Genomic DNA, 20,737 nt, shown 5'->3' on the forward strand with positions numbered 1-20,737 from the left:
CTCAAAAAAAAAAAAAAAAAAATTGTAAGTTTAATCACTGATATTTTACATAGTGTATCTGCAGAGTGGTGTAATACATTTTAGTCATATATGGAAAAATATGAAGTTATAACTGATTTGAAATACCCTTCAGTGAATGTGCCTGTTTTTTCAGATGCATATTCCTCCAAATATATGTTATCATTTGCTCTTTAAAAAACAAACAAAAAAAAAACCAGTATGTTTATCAGAGGGAATTCTTCTAGTTCTAAGAGGTGCCACCTGTGCTTCCTCTTGGGGCTACAGAAAGTTTACCTCAAGAGGATAAATAGAATTAGGAAAGAAGAAAGAGTAGGAAGAATGGAAAGAGTGAGGATTACCCTATAACAGCCGTGCACCTCTCCCCATCATGCCCAACTCCTTCAAGACCATCCACACACAGGTGGCTGGGGGAAGAGACCCAGGAAGCACCTGGATCCCGTCCAGGGGAGACGATGTGGTCTCAGGCAGGCAGAGTCTAAAACTATGAAAGTTGCGGCAGAACACCCCGGGGGTTCCCATAAGGAAGGGAAAAAGGGGGAAAAATAGGCTTGGGGAGAGTTTCTCAAAGGAACCTAGTAAAGGTAAAGCCAAAGACAGAATTCTGGTGGTTCTTCAGCCCTCTACATGGAGACGCTGCATCTAGAATCCTAAAACATTCCTAAAGACATATTCCGCGTGACCTTCTCATAGTCAACCACCTCTCTCCTCAGAAGGTAGGAGTAAGACAGCAGAAACAAGCAAAAGATGGCGGTAACATCTTTGGCCACTGGAAGAATCCCTCCTTCACTAGGAATCAATAACCTGGCTTTGGATTGCTCAATGCCAGTCTGCTGGGAGTTTGATCAGCATGAGTCAGTTTCCAGGCTGCTGATAACCTCTGATAAACACACAAAATTGGATTTCTGTGTATCAGCGCCACCCTGTGAAGCCACCAGCTGGCCCTGTGACATAAGTGGTTTGACCAGGGCCAAAAGCACACCATTAGGGGATAGTCGGTCAGGTCTCAGGGTTCTAGAGCTATTAAAGGGAGCTGCTTGGGCTGCGGAGGTACAGGGACATTTTTACACCCTGATGCTCTGCCAAAAGACATTTCTCTAACTAGCAAACGTCCATGAAAATCTTACAAAGATATACAACTTGCATCATCCAATGACACACTTAATAAATCTCCCTTCTGGAAAGAAGCAAGCCCTATACACAATGCTCCTGAGCGCAGAGCATCTGGTCTGCACACGTATGGGATCAGATGGTAGCCTGCCCTCTTCCGCATCCAGCAGGGCTGAGATAATTGGCTGCAGGCAGGCAGGCAGGCAGCTCACCTGGTGCACACCAGCCAAGAGCCCAGGAAGCAGCCCCTCCAAGGCGCAGCTGCAGCTGCTTCCCAGGTAATGCACACCATGAGAGAGTCACCTGGGGACACATGTACACACGCTGCCACCCCACCCTTCACCTTGGCAGCCTCTCCCCAAGCCTGAGCTTCCACCTAATTAACATCCCAAAGTACTTTGGGAGGCTGAGGCAGGTGGAACATGAGGTCAGGATTTCGTAGACCAGCCTGACCAACATGGTGAACCTGGTCTCTACCAAAAATACAAAATTAGCTGGGCGTGGTGGCGCATGCCTGTAATCCCAGCTACTCGGGAAGCTGAGGCAGGAGAATCGCTTGAACCCGGGAGGCAGAGGTTGCGGTGCGCCGAGATCATGCCACTGCACTCCAGCCTGGGGCAACAAGAGTGCAACTCCGTCTAAACTAACAAACAAAAAATCCCAACAGGGAAGTTATTGTGGGATCCAACATATGCACTTGGAGGCAACATATAGACTTGGAAGCAGGTGAAGTCTGTCCTCTGGGATTTTCCCACATTTCCTCTCCTAGAACATCTCTTCCCACAACCATGTGTCCCAATAATACTTAAGCTACCTACAACTAAGATTTATCAAAATTACAGGAAGTGAGTTTGGAAAACAGAGGTCCTATCTGAATTGCTGCAGGCTACAGCCCAGCTACTCTGAATTTGTTAGAAAAGCCGAGATCTCAGGCCCCACCCCAGACTTACCACATTTTATCAAGATCCCCGAGTCACTTAGGCATAGGCTAGAACACACTGTGCTGTCCTGGGGTTATTTTTTTTTCCTGGTAAATGAAGATCTAAGTAAATACCAAATAGTAACCCTTAAGACTGGGTTCCTTTTCTTCCTTCTCTCATTATTTTGTGCTGTGGATTCTCTGGCTATCTGGTAAAGCTTCAAAAATTATATTTGAAATGCATAGGATTACAAAGAAAACCAAGTATTTGGAAAAACGATATCCTAAATATTTAGAAAGTTGTAATACAGTAACCTAGATGCGCTTCTTCGTTACACAGAATTCAAAGATCTAGCAACACAGTTGCTAAACAGACTAGCTGACACAGTCTCAAAGTAGTAAAGGGTGTCGATGATATTGGGATTTTTCTACTACAAATAATGAGTATCATTCGTGCTGGTGACAAAGACATAAGGATTGCTAATACTACTGTCCTTTGTTGCTATATCCATTACGGAAGGAAATACTAAATTTGAGCCACAGTTCAGTTTGCTTCCCTTCCAGGTTCACAGTCCCACTGAAACCTAATAGTATCCAGGTTAGAGGGAGAGACGCTTAAAGATCCTATGCGAAAGGAATAAAGAGAATGTGGTGCCCTCTGTCTGTCTCTGTCTGATCTTACTTTGAGCACAAGCTGGTCAAATCACTTCCTTCTCCAGTAGTGACTGCATTTGCCTTGTCAGCTTCTTTTTGTCTTGTGGCTTCCGTATAGCTAAGCACGCAAGTGTTTAATACGTACTTTGGATCAAACGCTCTAGGCTGAGTTCTAAATATTTCTGAAACACAACTATCACATGCCAAATGTACATTCCATGTTACATCCCGAATACCATGACACAGGGTAACTAAAATAATCCCACTTTTTAGGAAACGACTTCTTGATCTGCTTGAGTCCTACCGTACAAATGTGGATTTAATACAAACTACTAATGCTGAATTCTGAACTGTTACTCCAGCTCTGCCAGAGTGTCTAGGGCAGGCTTCTGTCTCCTGGATCATAAGCACCTTTTCAGGGCAGTTTTCTTGCCAAGAATAAGCAACACTTTCCACAGCCGTGTCAACTGTGGTTCTCAAAATAAGATCATTTTCAGGAAAAGCCAAAATCAATTTGTCTCTGAATTTTTTTTTTTTTTTTTTTAAGATGGAGTCTTGCTCTGTTGCCCAGGCTGGAGTGCAGTGGTGCACTGCAACCTCCACTTCCTAGGTTCAAGAAATTCTCCTGCCTCAGCCTCCCAAGTAGCTGGGATTACAGGCACATGCCACCACACCTGGCTGATTTTTGTATTTTTGGTAGAGACGGGTTTTTGCCATGTTAGCGAGGTTGGTCTCGAACTCCCAAACTCAGGTGATCCACCACCCCCGTGATCACCACCTCTCCTGGCCTCCAAAAGTGCTAGGATTACAGGTGTGAGTCAACACGCCCAGCCTTCTCTCTGAATTTCAAAACTATACATCCAAAGCATCTAGACTGTTCTGCAGGCTACTTTCCCCTCACACCAACCCAAGTGTTATGAAAACAAAATGGAACTGCGCACATCAGCCTTGCAGAGTTCATCTGACACTTGGTCTGAACTCTCACAGAAAAGTTGCTACGACACCATGAGGCATTTCTCTAACAAAAGCAAATTATTTGTGTTTGGATCACATGTTTACCAAAAAAAAAGGCAGACCTACAAATTGAGACACAGTCTTTTAAAAAGTTTTGCTCGGCCAGGTGCAGTGGCTCACGCTTATAATCCCAGTACTTTGGGAAGCTAAGGTGGGAGGACTGCTGGAGCCCAGGTGTTCAAGGTTACAGCAAGCTATGATCGCACCACTGCACTCCAGCTTGGACAACAGAGTGCAACTTTGTTCCTTTAAAAAAATTTTTGCTCATCTCCAGGTCCCTGTGAGTGCCATGAAATAACCTCTCTCTCTCTCTCTCTCACACACACACACACATACACACACACACACACACACACACACACACACACGATAGCATGCACACTTAGCATTTCTTTATCTAGGTTTGGTCACCTGAAAAACAGATCTTTAAACCTTGCAGTCTGAACATTCTATGTCAGTTGCATTATCATCTTGACCTAGTTCTCCACCTATCCTTGTTCCAGGGCCAATCACATAAGACACAGCCATAAAAAAGAAAATAGGTTGAAAGCAGAGGAAACCTCACCAATTTCAGAGTCAACCTGTGGATAACAAGGGTCTATCATAGTAAATCACATCAGAGTAAAAACGATTTTAATAATCAATGCTGTATTATTCACTGTGATTTGGCCTAGAATAGTGACTAACTTGCAGGCTTGAGATCTCGGCTTCGAGACTGCTTAGAGTCCAGAGATTGCTTCCGGAGTAAATGAAGAACCCACAGAATTAAAAAACAACAACACACACACTAAAACTGATAGCAGATTCTCTCCCCATTTTGAAATCCCAGTGATAACAAATGTAATGAATGAAGCCACCAGAAGACTACAGAGATGACTAATGTTTTTTCTACCGAAATGGCTGAATCCACTCACTTTTAAGATGAGAAGCTGAATTTCTATTGCTCTAACAAACGCGTTACAAATGTCTCATTAGACACAGGCGTAAGAGTATCTAATGTCTCAGCATTATGAAAACAGCAGGATTTTCATCACGCAAAGTTTGAATGGGCCAGTGGGACCCCAATAACATCCTCAAACACCAAGCTGTCCCCAAGTACATACATTTCTCAGCTTCAGCATTCCATTCTCTTTTAATATTCTTTGACTCACTTGAGGGATAAACTGAAGTCAAGCAAGTTCTAGCCTGTAAAACAGATTGTGCAAAGGACTTAGCTTTACAAATCCAGACTGCATCCTTTATTTCTGCCACCTTCTTTCCTGCAGCACTTAGATGTAATTTTCTGCTTCCCTTCCAGGTCTTTATGGCTCCCCTGCCAAAACCGTCTTGCATCTGTTACAATAAAATACCTGTGATGTTTTCCAAAGCCAGCAGTTTACTGCCAAAAGTCAAGCCTCTACCCCATAGGCAGTCATCTGGGAACTGAAGTCAGAGTGTTGCGAACTCAGGGCGAAGGTGGAATTTGGCAAGTCAAAGATGGTGCTCCTTGGAAAGTTCCTCCTCTTGCTGGTGGAAGTGGCCAGCAAGAGAAAATATGAACACTTTTGCCAAAGGAGCAGAAATGTTGGTGCAGAAGGCAAGAGTGGGGCTGGGCGTGGTGGCTCATGCCTGTAATCCCAGCACTTTGGGAGGCCAAGGCGGGCGGATTGCCTTACCTCTGGAGTTCAAGACCAGCCTGGGCAACATGGTGAAACCCTGTCTCTATTAAAATACAAAAAATTAGCCAGGTGTGGCAGCGTGGGCCTGTAGTCCCAGCTACTCGGGAGGCTGAGGTAAGAGAATTGCTTGAACCAGAGGCGGGGGTTGCAGTGAGCCGAGACTGAGACACTGCACTCCAGCCTGGGTGACAGAGCAAGATTCCATTTCACACAAGCCAACAAACAAACAACAAAATAAGGCACGAGTGAAAAGCTGCTGTTCCATGAAGAGCACCGTGATGAATTTTGGGATTCATGCCATTCAAATGAAGACCAACTCTGTTATCCTTGAATCTCCTGTCACTTACTTCATGGCCTGGGGGCTTCCATTTTTATTATTTGTGTGGAATTCTAAATTATTCCCCGCGGAACCACTTTTTTTTTTTGGGGGGGGGGGAGGGGGAGGTATGGGGATGGGAAGCAGAGTTTGTAATAATTTTAAGTTTTTGTTAAAAGGGCAAGCCTTGGAAAAATAGAATACATAAACAGAGCGTCTGTCTGCCCTTCACTGGGAGGAATCTGCACTGATGTTCTGCCCTCACGGTCTGAGCTGTCTCACTGAAATACAGGCTTCTTACCAAACGATTCTCAAAGGCCACTTCACGCCTTCCTCGGATTCACCTTACTCTGCCAATTTCCAACTTGGTTTCCACCTTCTAATTTGGGAAGTGTTGAAATGAGAAAGGCAAGGAGATGGTCTGGGTGTATTTGGCTTTAGGCCTCCCTGACAGCCTCCAAACCTCAAAATCACCAAAAATACAAACTATCGGGTGATCCTTCTCTTCTACCAAACAAGTCACTTTCGGTCCCTTTAAGGACCAAGTTCCTCTGCTGCATGTAAACTAATAATTGGGTTGATTCTGCAGAAAGAGATCCTGACTGAAAGGGAAGGCAGATCTAGAGTCCCAAGTCAACTGCTGTCATGGCCTGACTCATGGTGCAGGGACCTCATGGTGCAGGGCTGACGATGTCCCCTGCTGAGGCCATCTGCAGAGTCACAATGTGGCTACCCAGTGAGGCACACTTGAGCTCAATAAACAAAGGCAATCTGGGCAGAGGGGCCCGCAGCGGACAGCAAAGACAACAGAAGGCATAATGGCGCACGTTGTGCTACAAGGAACAGTTGCCATGTCCATGGAGGGAGAATGTTGCTATCTTGTTCCCAGGCCACTGAGGAAAGCCAGGGCTCCAGTTGGGATCTCCACGGCATGACAGACCTTATGCTCCATCCCCAGGGCCCAGCGCAGGAAATGTACAGAAGTCGTGTTTGGAAGTGAGAGGCGGTCATCGCCTACAAAAGCTCTTAAGAGGGGCACAGCTTAGAGGTAAACACAAAGCCACAGAAGGATCCCCTGCTGCCCACTGAGCCACGGAATGATTGATTCCCTTTTAGAGACGGTCACAAATTTTCTTTTTTTTTTTTTTTTTTTGGGGAGGGGGTTTCACTCATGTTACCCAGGCGGGAGTGCAAGGGCGCAATCTCGGCTCACCGCAACCTCCGCCTCCTGGGTTCAGGCAATTCTCCTGCCTCAGCCTCCTGAGTAGCTGGGATTACAGGCACTCACCACCATGCCCAGCTAATTTTTTGTATTTTTAGTAGAGACGGGTTTCACCATGTTGACCAGGATGGTCTCGATCTCTTGACCTCGTGATCCACCCGCCTTGGCCTCCCAAAGTGCTGGGATTACAGGCTTGAGCCACTGCGCCCGGCACAAATTTTCTTGAACTCAGAATCATAACTTCTATTTTGCCTGGCTGTTCCTCTCCTCTAGGTTTACACACTTTGCATATATATATATATACATACATCTGGCGTGGTCTTTGATCCTATTCACCATCAGGGAAAAAACTGATAAAGAGATGTCAGATTTCAGTCCTGTTTCCACAGCCAAAGTGAGATGACAGCAGCTCCAGCTTTGAGCAGGACACTCAGTCCTCACAACACCGTATAGACAAGTTGGCTTGTTACGGGCTGCTCGTGGCTTGCACGCCACTTCGGTGGTTTCCGTCTCTTTAGAAGGCAGCTTGGTTGCATGGCTCAGAAGCAAAAGGGCCCCGTGTGCTACTATGTGATACCAGGTGGTTTTAGAATTCTGACACACACTGCCTACTCTTGCAGAGGAGGAGGTTACTCACCCTCCAGCCTGAGCCTTCTGGGAACCCAACGCCAGCCCTTCACCCCAGAGCCCACCTCACTGCATCTGGCCACACAGCACCACTCCCTCTTGGGCAAGCCTGGTACATTCTCACACGTGCTGATTCCCGACCGCCCCTTGCCTGCCTGGGGTGTCCAGGCCTCAGTCTGGTTGGTTTCCAGTTGAGTTTCAGCAGTTACGCAAATCAGGTTTCTGACTGTGTCTGAAATTCCAGTGCATACAGGAACAGCAGGTTGCTTAATCTCTAAATTCAGAGCCAACCCCTTTTCTAAATACAAAAGTGTTGCCTAGCTCCCATGGTAGATTCAAGGACCCGCCCCTCCCAGCTCTGACAGCCTGGCTCATCAAGCGAACAGGCGCCATCTTGTTTTCCAGGCCCTACCTCCCGCGGGGCACCATACTATTCATATTTTCATCCTTCCTCACTTGTTTTGTCAAACGAGGCCCCACCCCCATTCTTCCCTACTGACAACATCCCATTTCCAAATACAGGAGAGACGGCTGAAATGCCCTAGCAGTAAACTACCCTCTCCTGTGAGGTGCTTTCCTGTGTTTCTGCGATGGACAAAAAGCTACTTACAAAGTCAGCTCTGTATCTAGGCCTGAAGTTTCGACACAAGTTACACATGAATAAGGCCACGAGATTTTCCTCTTCCTTGATTAGAAATGACCTTAACAATGAAATACTGTGCTGGGTAGAAGAGAACTGCATGTTCAGGGGTAAGGTTAGAGGGGTGGAGTGGAGAGGTGAGTTGGGGGGTCGACAGTAAGCTTTCTTAGCCATAAAGAAACATTGTTCCAAATAACAGAAAACATGGTATTCAGCTGCCTTTTTTTAAATAACGAAAATCATCTTTTTTTTTTTTTTTCAAAGTGGCAACATGAAACATTCTCAGATTGTGGAAGTCTAGCCAGCATTCAGTGCGCAAAAGTAAGAAGTGAATGATTTGTGTGAATTAGCAGACGTTTGGTCCCCACTGGGTTCTTCCAGTAGGGCACGCAGTCGATACATGGCTGGCCTCATCGGTATCTTCTTCAGTGGGTTCATAAACCAAGAAAAAGGGTGAAAATCCAACCACAGGCACACAGTTCATCTAATATTTCTTTACTGTTGATGGGACGCTGCAGAAAAGCTTCAGCTTCCTAACTCCCGAATCTACCCATTTGGAGGCAATGGCACCATTTAATACAAAGAAACTAAAATCAGTTTCCCAAACAGCAGTCCGTTCAAATCACTGAGGACTTAATTTGCTGCATCAACCCATCAATCACGCTGTTCACCAACAAGTCAGGGTGGGGTGCTGGGCGCGGTGGCTCACCCCTATAATCCTAGCACTTTGGGAGGCCAGATTACTTGAGTGGGCAGATTACTTTGGGTGGGCAGATTACTTGAGGTCAAAACTTTGACACCAGCATGGCCAAGATAGTGTCCCTAAGAAAAAAAAAAAAAAAAAAAAATCAACAGGCTGACCAGCAAACCAGCAAATGTTTTTTTCGAAAGATCGGATAGGCTTTGTGGGTCAGCAGTCTCTGTCCTATATCCTTGTTTCTTCAACTCTTTAAAATGTAAAACACATTTTTAGCTCCCAGGCCATACAAAAACAGGCTAGGACAGGGTGGATTTGCCCAAGGGCCATAGCTTGCTGAACACCGCTTCCAGGAGGAACCCTGGGAAGGAGCCTGTCCCCAACTCAGCTTAAGTCACTGCAGGTAGCACCTGGGACAGAGGAGTCTGAAGGATGGGAGACAAAGGGCGCCCACACAACAGGTGGATGGTAGGTAAGAAAGAGCAAGAGTTGGGATGGGAATCGTAGGAATATAGGGTGGAAATTTTCCTAAAAGACCACAGGAGTTGGTGTTCCTCCTCCCATAGAAGGCTAGCTGTGAAATGCTGAGAAATCATAAGGAGAAAGAGACTGGCAATGATGTGTGGGCTTGCTTGACTAAACACAGTCATCCCCCAGTCCTCTAAGACTAAAATGCAAAGCCACAAAATGTGGCCACCATGGCATGAGAATGACCACAGCATGTGGATGACCACAGCATGAAGATGACCACAGCATGAGGACACCAGCCAGGCAGTAAGTGGCAACAAAAGCAGCTCCCACTTGTGCCTTTTCAGACACACTCCTGTGGCTACGGGGCATTCTCCAAACCTCAACGCAAAGAGTTCCAGGATTCAGGCTGGGCTACTCTACCGAAACAAAGTTCTCTACCTACCTCTGACGTTCTTCTCAGGCTGACCACGCGCACCACTTCTATCCAACCTCCTCCATGTTAGGCCAATCCCACAGCACTCTGACCACTTCAGTAGGGGGGAAAGCATGTCAGGTCATCCCAGTGCCCATGAGAAGGCCTAGAAATGATTCAAAACCCGGGCTGGAGATGATCTTTATTCTGTTCTACTTCTCTTATCACAAGCCCCAACCCTGACAACGGAAAGAACACGCTGAGACTCAGCTACCATCATGGGAATCGAAAATCAGTTTTAAAATTATCCTTGCATGTGGCTGCCACCCATGGTCCTCCCCATTTATTTTCTACTTCTGAGTGTGAAACGTCACTGTGACAGTTTCCAACCCTCTGTACTCCCCCTACTCCATGACAAATATTCAGGATTCACACTTCACTTTCACACTGCTTTCCAATCCCCTGACTTAGAAGCTGAGCAGAGGCAGCCTGCCTTAATGGAGAAAACATTAGCGCATTCGGGATTCGCTCTGGATCCCAGTCAATTTCAGGATATTTCACAGCTGTTATACATCCACCTCCTTTCTTACAAAAGCCAGCAAAAATTAGTGAGCACCTCACTGGCTCTGGAATCTAAAAATATAGCCACAATCAAGCCTGAAAATCAGTTTCTGGTCGACTCCCTTCAAAGTATTTGTTCTAAAACAGAGTGTCTGGAGTTCATTTATTATCTGCCAATTTTTAAATGAGTTTTAGCTTTAATGCTGCATGCTTTTGTGTAAATTTTTTTTAAAGCAACTCTCAGAATAAAACTGTCATTTGGTTATCAAACAAGTAACTGAGAAAACTCTTGCTTGGGCAGACGTCAGTATGATTCCAGCTGAGTCTTGTCTTTACATTATTAATTGCTCATCTCTCATATGATTAAAAAATAATAAACCTTTGGAAGACCTGTAAGTTGTGTTCAAGAGAAAATGTGATTCTCTTCACCACTCAGGTCTCCCCTCCTACCTGCTTTATAGCTGGTCAGTGAGCGTGCCCTGCTGTGCTTCAGCAGCCTCTGGAATGGGACAGACTCCAAAGATGGTTGTGCTTCATTTCCCTTCTCCATTCAGGTCTTTAAAGTCCTGGGTTATTAACTATCAACAAAACACAAGCTGCGCCATGTGTGCTCCAACTTCCTGCCAGCTCCCCATGCTCCGTGGAGCTGAAGAGCAGATTCTCCCTTTCTCTCTCCTCCTGGCTTCACCTCCTGAGCTCCAGAGCCCCACCCACCCACAGCACTCAGATCATTTTTCATTTATGAGTGCATCCAGCCACACTGTGTTTGTAAAAGAACGAGCCAATCCTTGCCCTGCCAGTGTACTGGAACCAGGCTGCTATAAACGATTCTCATTTTCCAGGAGTATGGGGGGAAATCAAATCCCAGCAGACGCCATGCATGGCTTCCTCCTGCAGGTATCTGCAGATCAGCTCTTCCATCAGCAAGGGACACACACCTGGCTGGCCACAGACCACAGCTGCTTCATTCTACAGACTGCCATGGAGGTGGACTGAAGATTTCAGGCAGGAGAAAACCAAATGTGTACTTCACATAATTAAAAATGCGAAGCTAGGATGATCAGTGAAGAAACTTTCCACCCAGTGACCTAGTATTTCACAATGAATTTAATCTGTCTTGCACTTATTAAAGGGCCAGGTTTAAAAAAAAAATGCATTCAAATGCAAACAAAAATCAAAGGAGTTTGAAATATTTTATAAAGAAATCTGTTGGGAAATAAAAGCCATTTGTCATGATGACACCAAATCTACAATGTTTTTTTCTTTCTTTCTTTTTTTTTTTTTGACACACAGACTCACGCTGTCGCCAGGCTGGAGTGCGATCTCTGCTCACTGCAACCTCCACCTCCCGAGTTCAAGCAATTCTCCTGCCTCAGCCTCCTGAATAGCTGGGACTACAGGCATGCACCACCACACCCAGTTAATTTTTGTATTTTTAATAGAAAAGGGGTTTCACCATGTTGGCCAGGATGGTCTCAATCTCCTGACCTCATGATCTCCCTGCCTCGGCCTCCCAAAGTGCTGGAATTACAGGTGTGAGCCACCGCACCTGGCCAAATCTACAACTTTTGTACTCTAAGCTTCCAAATTCCACTGTAGACCAGTACTAGCAAAACCAGAAATTATCAGTCAGCCCTTGAGTTGCTGAGAACATCGGCAGCTTTTACTGACAATATGATTTTTCTAAGATTTTATCAGGAAATAGAACGCTAAAAAATAGGTTTCCCTAAACCAACATACGTACATAGTGGTTTCTATTATGTGTAAAATTTGCCTTGTTTTACAGCTGAAGCAAAAGGGGTCTTGCATGATCCAACAGCCAGAGACTGTTGTGGAATTTTGGAATCTTTATTCCAAGAACCTTCGGTGTAGGTATAAAAAATTTACATGCACAACTTAAATAGGAATGGCATTTTATTATTCCAGTACTCACAAGGTCCTTTATTAGCTATACTTGCAAAGAACAAAATAGAAGCAAACATCCTCTGTTTTCTTCTTGCAGCCACTTTTTTTTTTCTTTTTTTGAGACAGGGTCTCACTTTGTTGCCCAGGCAGGAATAATCTTGACTCACTGCAACCTCCATCCTCCAGGTTCAAGTGATTCTCCTGCCTCAGCCTCCTAGAGTAGCTGGGATTACAGGTATGCGCCACCACGCCTGGCTAATTTTTATATTTTTAGTAGAGATGGGGTTTCACCGTGTTGGCCAGGCTGGCCTCAAACTCCTAGTCTCAAGTGATCCACCGACCATGGCCTCCCAAAGTGCTCGGATTACAGGCATGAGTCACCACCCCCAGCCAGATTTTGGTTTTTTTTTTTTTTTTTTTTTTTTTAAGTATATTCATTTATTTTAGAGTTTTATCCAGTATAAATTTTTCCCCTAGGAGCCTTGTATTGTCATAACCTAGTTCCAGTCACAGTGAGAACTTTTTGAAACTGCTTCTATATTTTCCATATATTAAAAACACTGATGGTTTAGTATCTGGACTTAAGTCTTTTTTTTTTTTTTAAAGATGGTTAAAATATCTCCTAAAAAGAAAATGCTATACATTTTCATCACCTGTGCTCCAAATGGGTTCTAGTCATCCCAATACCCTACCACATTCCTGAAAACAGAAACAGGATCCGCCTTTTACAGATGAAACAAAGACATGACATCACTGGTACATACGTCGTCTCCCTGGTGGGGCAGACAAAGCACTAATGGGAGGACTAGTACCTCATCTCCAAACCCCAGCAGGGAGCCCTAGGCTAGTCAACATTTTTATGTGCACTTGAGAGGCCTGAAGTTGATGTGCGGGCAACTTCCTGGAACTTACCTTCCTGGTTCAGGAAAGCGTGGACTCCTGCTCACAGTTCAAGCTAAGGAGAAGGAAGTCTGCTCTTTAATTTTTTTTCTTTTAAAAGAAGTGAGGGAAAATGATTAAAAATCATTTTAATCATTAGTGCATTAGTGACCAAACTGCAGTCCTAGCAAGTGGTAAAATTTGCCTATGAAGTATCCTTGATTGTATTAGTTGGCGATATCTGCCAAAAATCTATGGTCAAACCAGTTATCCCGCCTCTCCTTACCCCATTCTCTCAACAAAGGGTGGATAATATATAGCATATAGTTTTGCTTTAAGGGGAATTAATGCTACGTTTACTCACAAAACAAGCCACGTAGCATGTGCCAGAATTCAGCAAAGACACAAGCCATCTAACCGTCCCAGATTTCTGTGAAGTTGAATTGCATTATCCATAACAGGTATCTGGGGCTCTGCCTTTTTCGTGCCCACCTTGGTTCCTTGGTCACCGAGCTTAGGAGACCACTGTGACCCCACTGTCCATCACCTGGGAGGGACCCTGAAGATCACCGAGTTGTACCTTCTCCTTGTGTGGTACGGAAACACAGCTCTACAGGAAGAGGAGGAAGCTTTGCAACATCACAGGGCACACAGGTGGAAGTACTAAGGTTAAAACGTGAATCTTCCTGATTCAAACTCTAAGATGGTGCTAAGTGGACAAGATGTGGATCTCTGTGGGCAGGACCTTCAGGCAGGGGCTCGGTAATGGCGCTCCAGGTGGTCACACAGTGCAGCCTAGGGACACACCTAAGATTCTCCCAGAAGCTAAAACAGAAGAGTAACAAAGACAGCAATCCCAGAAATCCCCAGCAGAGTAGGAGTCAATCAAACAGCAAAAACCAAGGGACACCCCTGGGTATAAACCCAAGAACCGAAAACAGCCACACAAATTGATATTCACATCCCCGATATTTGTGGCAGCACTGTTCACACAATAACCAAAAGGTGGAAGCAATCTATGCATCCACTGATGGATGAATGGATACAGAAACTGTGATACACACGTATAGTGGAATACTGTTCAGCCGTGAAAAGGAAGGAAATTCGGACGCATGCTACTACTTGGATGAGTTTTGAAAAGACACTATGCTAAATGAAATAAGCCTGTTATAAAAGGACAAACCCTGTATGATTTTAATAATATGAGGCACTCAGAATAGCAAAATTCAGAGACAGAAAGTAGAATGGTGGCTGCCAGGGGCTGGGGAGGGGAGAAGTGGGAAGTTATTGTTTAATGGATACAGAGTTTCAGTTTTGCAAGAGGAAGAGTCTGCTGGAGATGGATAGTGCTGGTGGCTGCACAACATGTGAATGTACTTAATGCCACAAAATGATGTATTTAAAATTATTAAGATGAGAACTTAATAATTGACTTGAGTCAATGGAGCCTTGATTTTCTTTGTCTAAAAAAAGGAGTCTCGCTCTGTTGCCCAGGCTGGTGTGCAGTTAGGCAATCTGGGTTCACTGCAGCCTCCGCCTCCTAGGTTCCCAGCGATTCTCCTGCCTCAGCCTCCCGAGTAGCTGGGTCTACAGGCGTGTACCACCACGCCCACCTAATTTTTTGTATTTTTAGTAGAGATGAGGTTTCACAGTGTTAGCCAGAATGGTCTCCATCTCCTGACCTCGTGATTGCCCACCTCGGCCTCCCAAGGTGCTGGGATTACAGGTGTGAGCCACTGTGCCCGGCCACCACTAGCTAGTTCTATGGCTATCATGCTTCATATGCTTGATGTCACAAAATGAAAAGGCCATAAAATGCAATTCATAAATAGTCTCGAAAACAACAGGAAGCACTAACGTTTCCTTCTCCCCTTTTCCCATCCCCCAGTCAAAAATCCACACAGAAAGTTATGAAAGCAAACAAGGTTCGTTTCCCTGCCCCCTGACGGGAGACAACAAGGTCAGTGCTGATGGGGAACACCCTGCCATTGTGCCAGCGAAGAGGACCCCGGCCTGCAAGTTTGTGGAAGCAGCTCCCTTCCAACCTCTGCCATCAATGCGGAGGGTTCAGAATACATCAGAGGAAGCTCCACGCGGCTGCAGCCCATCCCTCCTCTCCCATCCAGCCCTCCTGGAGTTCACACACCCTCAACTCATGTAACGCTGGAAGCGTGAACTGACACCATCATGCTCTGGGGCCTTCAACGTATGCAGATCTATTTCTTAGCTGTCAAATCTGTCCCATTAGCCATAAGCCTCTGGTGGACAGAGCTGCCTCCAGCTCTCTGGTCCCCTCTTTTCAGCCTCTTTCCTCCCGCCAGGCCAGGGTGAGCCTTGGAGGGGCACCAGCTCCTTCCTTTGTTCCTTCCTCCCTCCGGTGACTTGGATTATCCCCTCTACTTCCATAGCTACAGTAACCAAGTGAGAGCCACCAACTCCGCAATCTCCATCTCTCTTCTGACCTCCTGCCCAGCTGCAGCTGAGTGTCCTGCAGGCACCTCAAACCTGGCATGCCCTAAAAAACCCACTATGGGGTCAGGCACAGTGATGCACATCTGTAATCCCAGCCCTTTGGGAGGCCAAGGTGGGTGGATCGCTTGATTTCAGGAGTTCAACACCAGCCTGACCAACATGGTGAAACCCCGTCCATGCTAAAAATACAAAAATTAGCCAGACGTGGTAGCAAGTGCCTGTAATCTATTTTTATTTTAGATTCAGGGGTACATATGCAGGTTGGTTACCTGGGTATACCGTGTTATGCTGAGGTATGGAGTACAACTGATCCTGTCACCCAGGTACTGAGCGTGGTACCCAATAGTTAAGTTTTCAACCCTGGCCCCACCTCCTCTTGCAGTCTCCAGCGCCTATTGTTCTCATCTTTATGTCTGTGAGTACCCAATGTTTAGCTCCACTTATAAGTGTGAACGTATAGTATTTAGTCTTCTGTTCCTGTGTTAATTCACTTAGGATAATGGCCTCTAGCTGCATCCATGTTACTGCAAAAGACGATTTCATTCTTTTTATGGCTGTGTTGTGTTCCATGGTGTATACATACCACATTTTCTTTACCCACTCCACCATTAATGGGCACACAGGACATAGGTTGATACCCTGTCTTTGCTACTGTGAATAGTGCTGCAATGAACATACAAGCGCATGTGTCTTTCTGACAGAATGATTTGTTTTCTTTCAGATAGATACCTAGTAATGGGACTGCTGGGTAGAATGGTAGTTCTGTTTTAAGTTCTCTGACGGATCTCCAAACGGCTTTCCACAGTGGCCAAACTAACTTACATTCACACTGACAGTGTATAAGTATTTGCTCTTCTCCAAAGCCTCTTCTAGCACCAGTTATTTTTTGGCTTTTTTTTTTTTTTTTTTTTTTTTTATCGAGTTTCTTCCTTATTGCCCAGGCTGGAGTGCAGTGGCACAATCTCGGCTCACTGCAACCTCTGCCTTCAAGGTTCAACAGATTCTCCTGCCTCAGCCTCCCAAGTAGCTAAGAATACAGACATGTACCACCATGCCTGCCTAATTTTGTATTTCTAGTAGAGACAGGCTTTCACCATGGGTTAGGCTGGTTTCCAGCTCCTGGCCTCAAGTGATCCACCCACCTTGGCTTGCCAAAGTGCTGGGATTACAGGCATGAGCCACCATGGCTGGCCTGGATTTTTAATTTTTTTTTTTTTTTAAAGAGATAGGGTCTCGCTACGTTGCCTGGGCTGGAGTGCAGTGGCTATTCACAGGTGCGATCCCACTACTGATCAGCATGGGAGTTTTGACGTTTTCCATTTCCAACCTGGGCCAGTTCACCTCTCTTTAGGCAACCTGGTGGTCCCCTGCTCCCAGGAGGTCACCATATTGATACTGAACTTAGTGCGGACACCCAATCGACAAAGCGCACTACAGCCCAGAACTCTTGGGCTTAAGTGATCCTCCCACCTCAGCCTCCTGAGTAGCTGGGACTACAGGCATGTGCCACCGCACCTGGCAGCTTTTAAATTTTTTTTAAGAGGCAGTGTCTTGCTCTGTTGCCCAGGCTGGAGCACAGTGGCACAATTATGCTCTCTTCAGCCTCAAACTCTTGGGCTCAAAGGATCCCCTGCCACTAAGTAGCTGGATTATACAAATATGCCACCATGCCCGGTTAATTGTTTTTTTTTTTACTTTCTGTCAAGACAGGGTCTTGCTATGTTTCTTAGGCTTGTCTTAAACTCTTGGCCTCAAATGATCCTCCCACCCCGGCCTCCAAAAATGCTGGAATTATAGGCATGAGCTACTTGACTTCATAAATAACAGCTACTCTTTGGTGTGAGATGGTATCTCGCTGTGGTTTTGATTTGCATTTCTCTGATGATAAGCAAAGTTGAGCATGTTTTCACGTTTGCTGGCCACTTAGAAATATCTTTTCCTGTCTTTGGCCCACTTTGTAACTGGGTTTATCTGTTTTTTGCTTGTTGAATAGTTTAAGTTCCTTATAGATTCTAGATATTAGACCTTTGTTGGAAGCAGAGTTTGCGAATATTTTGTCCCATTCCGTAGGTTGTCTGTTTACTCTGTGGATAATTTCTTTTGCTGTGTAGAAGCTCTTTAATTAGGTCTCACTTGTCAATTTTTGTTTTTGTTCTAACTGCTTTCGAGGACTTAGCCATAAATTCTTTTCCAAGGCCGATGTCCAGAATAGTGTTTCCTAGGTTTTCTTCTAAGATTCTTACTCTTCGAGGTCTTACATTTAAATCTTTAGTCCATGATGAGTTAATTTTTGAAGTAAAAGGTAGGGGTCCAGGGTTCATGCTTCTGCATATGACCAGCCAGCCATCCCAGCACCGTTTATTAAACACAGTTCTTTCCTTGTTGTTTATTTTTGTTAACTTTGTGGAAGATCAGATGGCTATAGGTGTATGGCTTTATTTCTGGGTTCTCTATTCTGTTCCACTGGTTTCTGTGTCTGTTTTTGCACCAGTACCATGCTGATTTAGTTATTACAGACTTATGAATAGTTGGAAGTCAGGTAATGGGATGCTCTTGGCTTTGTTCTTTTTGCGTAGGATGACTTTCCACGCCCTCACTTAAAGCATTTGTGCCTCCTTGGCCCCTTAGACCCTCCCGCCAGTCATCAAGGGCCACAGATAACTGCTCAGTCCCCATTTTCCAGCCTGGCTTGTCAGCCCAATCAATCCTCTGAGTTAGAGGTTGTTTCTTTCTTCACAGAAATGGAGACAATTTTGGTTTTGGAAACTCGATCCAGCTCCACCAGAACTTGAGCTCATTTCCAGGAATCCTGCCACAGACATGAAGACCCCGAAGGACAGGCTCCAAGAGTTGGTGACAACGCACTCTCTGCTGGGCAGAGGGAAGAAGGAATTTTCTGAGCCAAATATCACCAGCCAATTTCAGCTTGAGAATTCTGTTGAATGTCTCTCAAGGCTCTGGTAACTCTAAGAAATCAATGTTTCTGAGCATCCCTAAAGACATTTCTCCAAAGCTTCGGGGTATGATCCTGCTGGTGTTCATCAGAACGGCTACCTCTCAAGGCCAGAATCAGACAAATAATTAACAAGGGTCTCCTCTAAGCACATGCACTACATAAACTTGCTGTGAAGATGAGGAGTATCCAGATGAAAAGATTCCCACCATTACAAGGCAACACATGCCAGACGTGAAGCGATGGATTAAGGCAGTAAGGATACCGAGGTTCCCACAGGGACCTATCACCACAGGCTGGGAGAATCAGGAGCGTTTTTGTTTTTTTTTTTAGAGAAAGTGGGTCTTCAGGAAAGCCTCAAAGCTGGTTTCTTGCTCTTGACATTTGCCCAAGTTCCAAGCTTCTCCCCATTAGGGACAAAAGGAAAGTGGGCCACTCCTCACAGCAGCTGTACCTGAAGACAATTGCAATCTAGCTCAGCCCACCTAACTGGCACCGCACAGTGGGGAGAACAAGCCAAGTGGAACAGGCCTTTGGGAAAGGGCTGCAGCCAGGCCCGTCCGGGCTCAGACTGCTGCCCATGCTACTCAGAGCATGTGAACTAAACCAGCAGACCAAAAACTCATCGCAATTCCACTCTGACTGTGGGGAGAATTTGGAAGCTCCAACTCTTTGTATTTTATCTTCACTGCACTGATACTGTCGAATGGTGACAGCACTGCCATTCATTTGGTTTTTACAAACTCAAGATGACGTGGATGTTTCCTTTCTAATGACTCCGCTGGAGTGTGGTACATCTTAACGCCACCAAGTGTGGGGGTACACACGAGGTGTGTCAGAGGTAGGAGTCGGGGCTCTGGTGTTTTTCTTGTCCAACAGGGGAATAACCTTGAAGCTTGACTCTCGCCAATGTGCTACAGTGGTCAAGGGCAGTCACTGACACTGTGCTTCTCCAGGTACCTGTACAGAGTAGACATTCACAAATACTCCATGCCACTGTGACTCATCTGCAAGCATATTTTATTGTTTTGTTGTTGTTGTTGTTGTTTTAGATGGAGTTTCATTCTTGTTGCCCAGGCTGGAGTGCAATGGTGCGATCTCAGCCAACTGTAACCTCTTCTTCCCGGGTTCAAGCAATTCTCCTGCCTCAGCCTCCTGAGTAGCTAGGATTACAGGTGCCTGCCACCATGTCCAGCTAATTTTTTGTATTTTTAGTAGAGATGGGGTTTCACCATGTTGGCCTCAAACTCTTGCCCTCAGGTGATCCACCTGCCTCAGCTTCCCAAAGTGCTGGGGTTACAGGTGTGAGCCACCACACCTAGCCTGCAAGCACATTTTAGAAGGGCTAGTGAAAACCTGGGCGTGGCGGCTCAGGCCTGTAATCCCAGCACTTTGGGAAGCCAAAGTGGGTGGATCACTAGAGGTCCAGAGTTCAAGACCAACCTGGTCAACATGGTGAAACCCTATCTCTACTAAAAATACAAAAATTAGCTGGGCTTGGAGGTGCATGCCTGTGGTCTCAGCTCCTCAAAAGGCTGAGGCAGGAGAGTTGCTTGAGCCTGGGAGTTGGAGGCTGCAGTGAGCCCAGATCCTCCCACCACTGCCCTCCAGCCTAGTAGACAGAGCAAGACTCCATCTCAAAAAAAAAAAAAAAAAAGGCTAGTGAAGCTTTTGTGAAATGGAAAGTTGTGTTTTTCAGAGTAGTTTCCTTGCCTAGTCAATCCCTCCCCTCCCTGTCTCTCTCTGCTCTTCTGTAAGCGTAACAGTAGCAACGTTTAATTCTCAGTGATGCTCAGAGTTTTAAAAATTTACGGCATGCAGGTCGTAATTTCCAAATCTCAAAATAATTCCTCTTAAAAGCAAAACAAAAACAAAACCCAGGCGCCTACATTTACTAAGTCTCCATTATGATTAAAAAATGATTAGAGTCTTTCTTATTCAAGTGGGAAAGGGTAGAGCAAAGCCCTTGGAGGAAGAAATCTATCAAAAACCACATTGCGCCCAAAGACGTGTTTGGGCTCAGAGCGGTACTTCCAAGTTATTTCTCATCTTTACCATGAAGAATCCTCTCTTGGAATCACGTCTGTTCTGGGGTAGTAGGAACTTGACTCACAAAACCACAGCTTTCCGAAACACCGGCAAGGAAGTTGGGTCATATATGGAAATTTCTTTCCATGAGCCTGTAAACAATCAGTTATTTCTTTTCCCC

General features: G+C 45.4%; 1 protein-coding gene across 8 annotated transcripts in view; it reads right to left on the bottom strand.

Annotated features, from left to right (window-relative positions):
* Positions 1 to 20,737, bottom strand: part of PDZD2 (PDZ domain containing 2) — a 466,872-nt gene that overhangs the window by 163,485 nt on the left and 282,650 nt on the right. The window contains exon 1 of one of the 8 annotated variants that reach the window (XM_032279035.1): positions 10,770 to 11,615. The exons of the other annotated variants lie outside the window; for them this stretch is intronic. The gene's annotated coding sequence lies outside the window, so the exon portion shown is untranslated. Of the gene's footprint in view, positions 1 to 10,769; positions 11,616 to 20,737 lie in introns of those variants that run through there. 8 annotated transcript variants of the gene reach the window in all.

This window comes from Sapajus apella, unplaced genomic scaffold, assembly GCF_009761245.1.
Source record: "Sapajus apella isolate SASKATOON/1434 unplaced genomic scaffold, GSC_monkey_1.0 scaffold11, whole genome shotgun sequence".
Classification (NCBI taxonomy): Eukaryota; Metazoa; Chordata; class Mammalia; order Primates; family Cebidae; genus Sapajus; species Sapajus apella.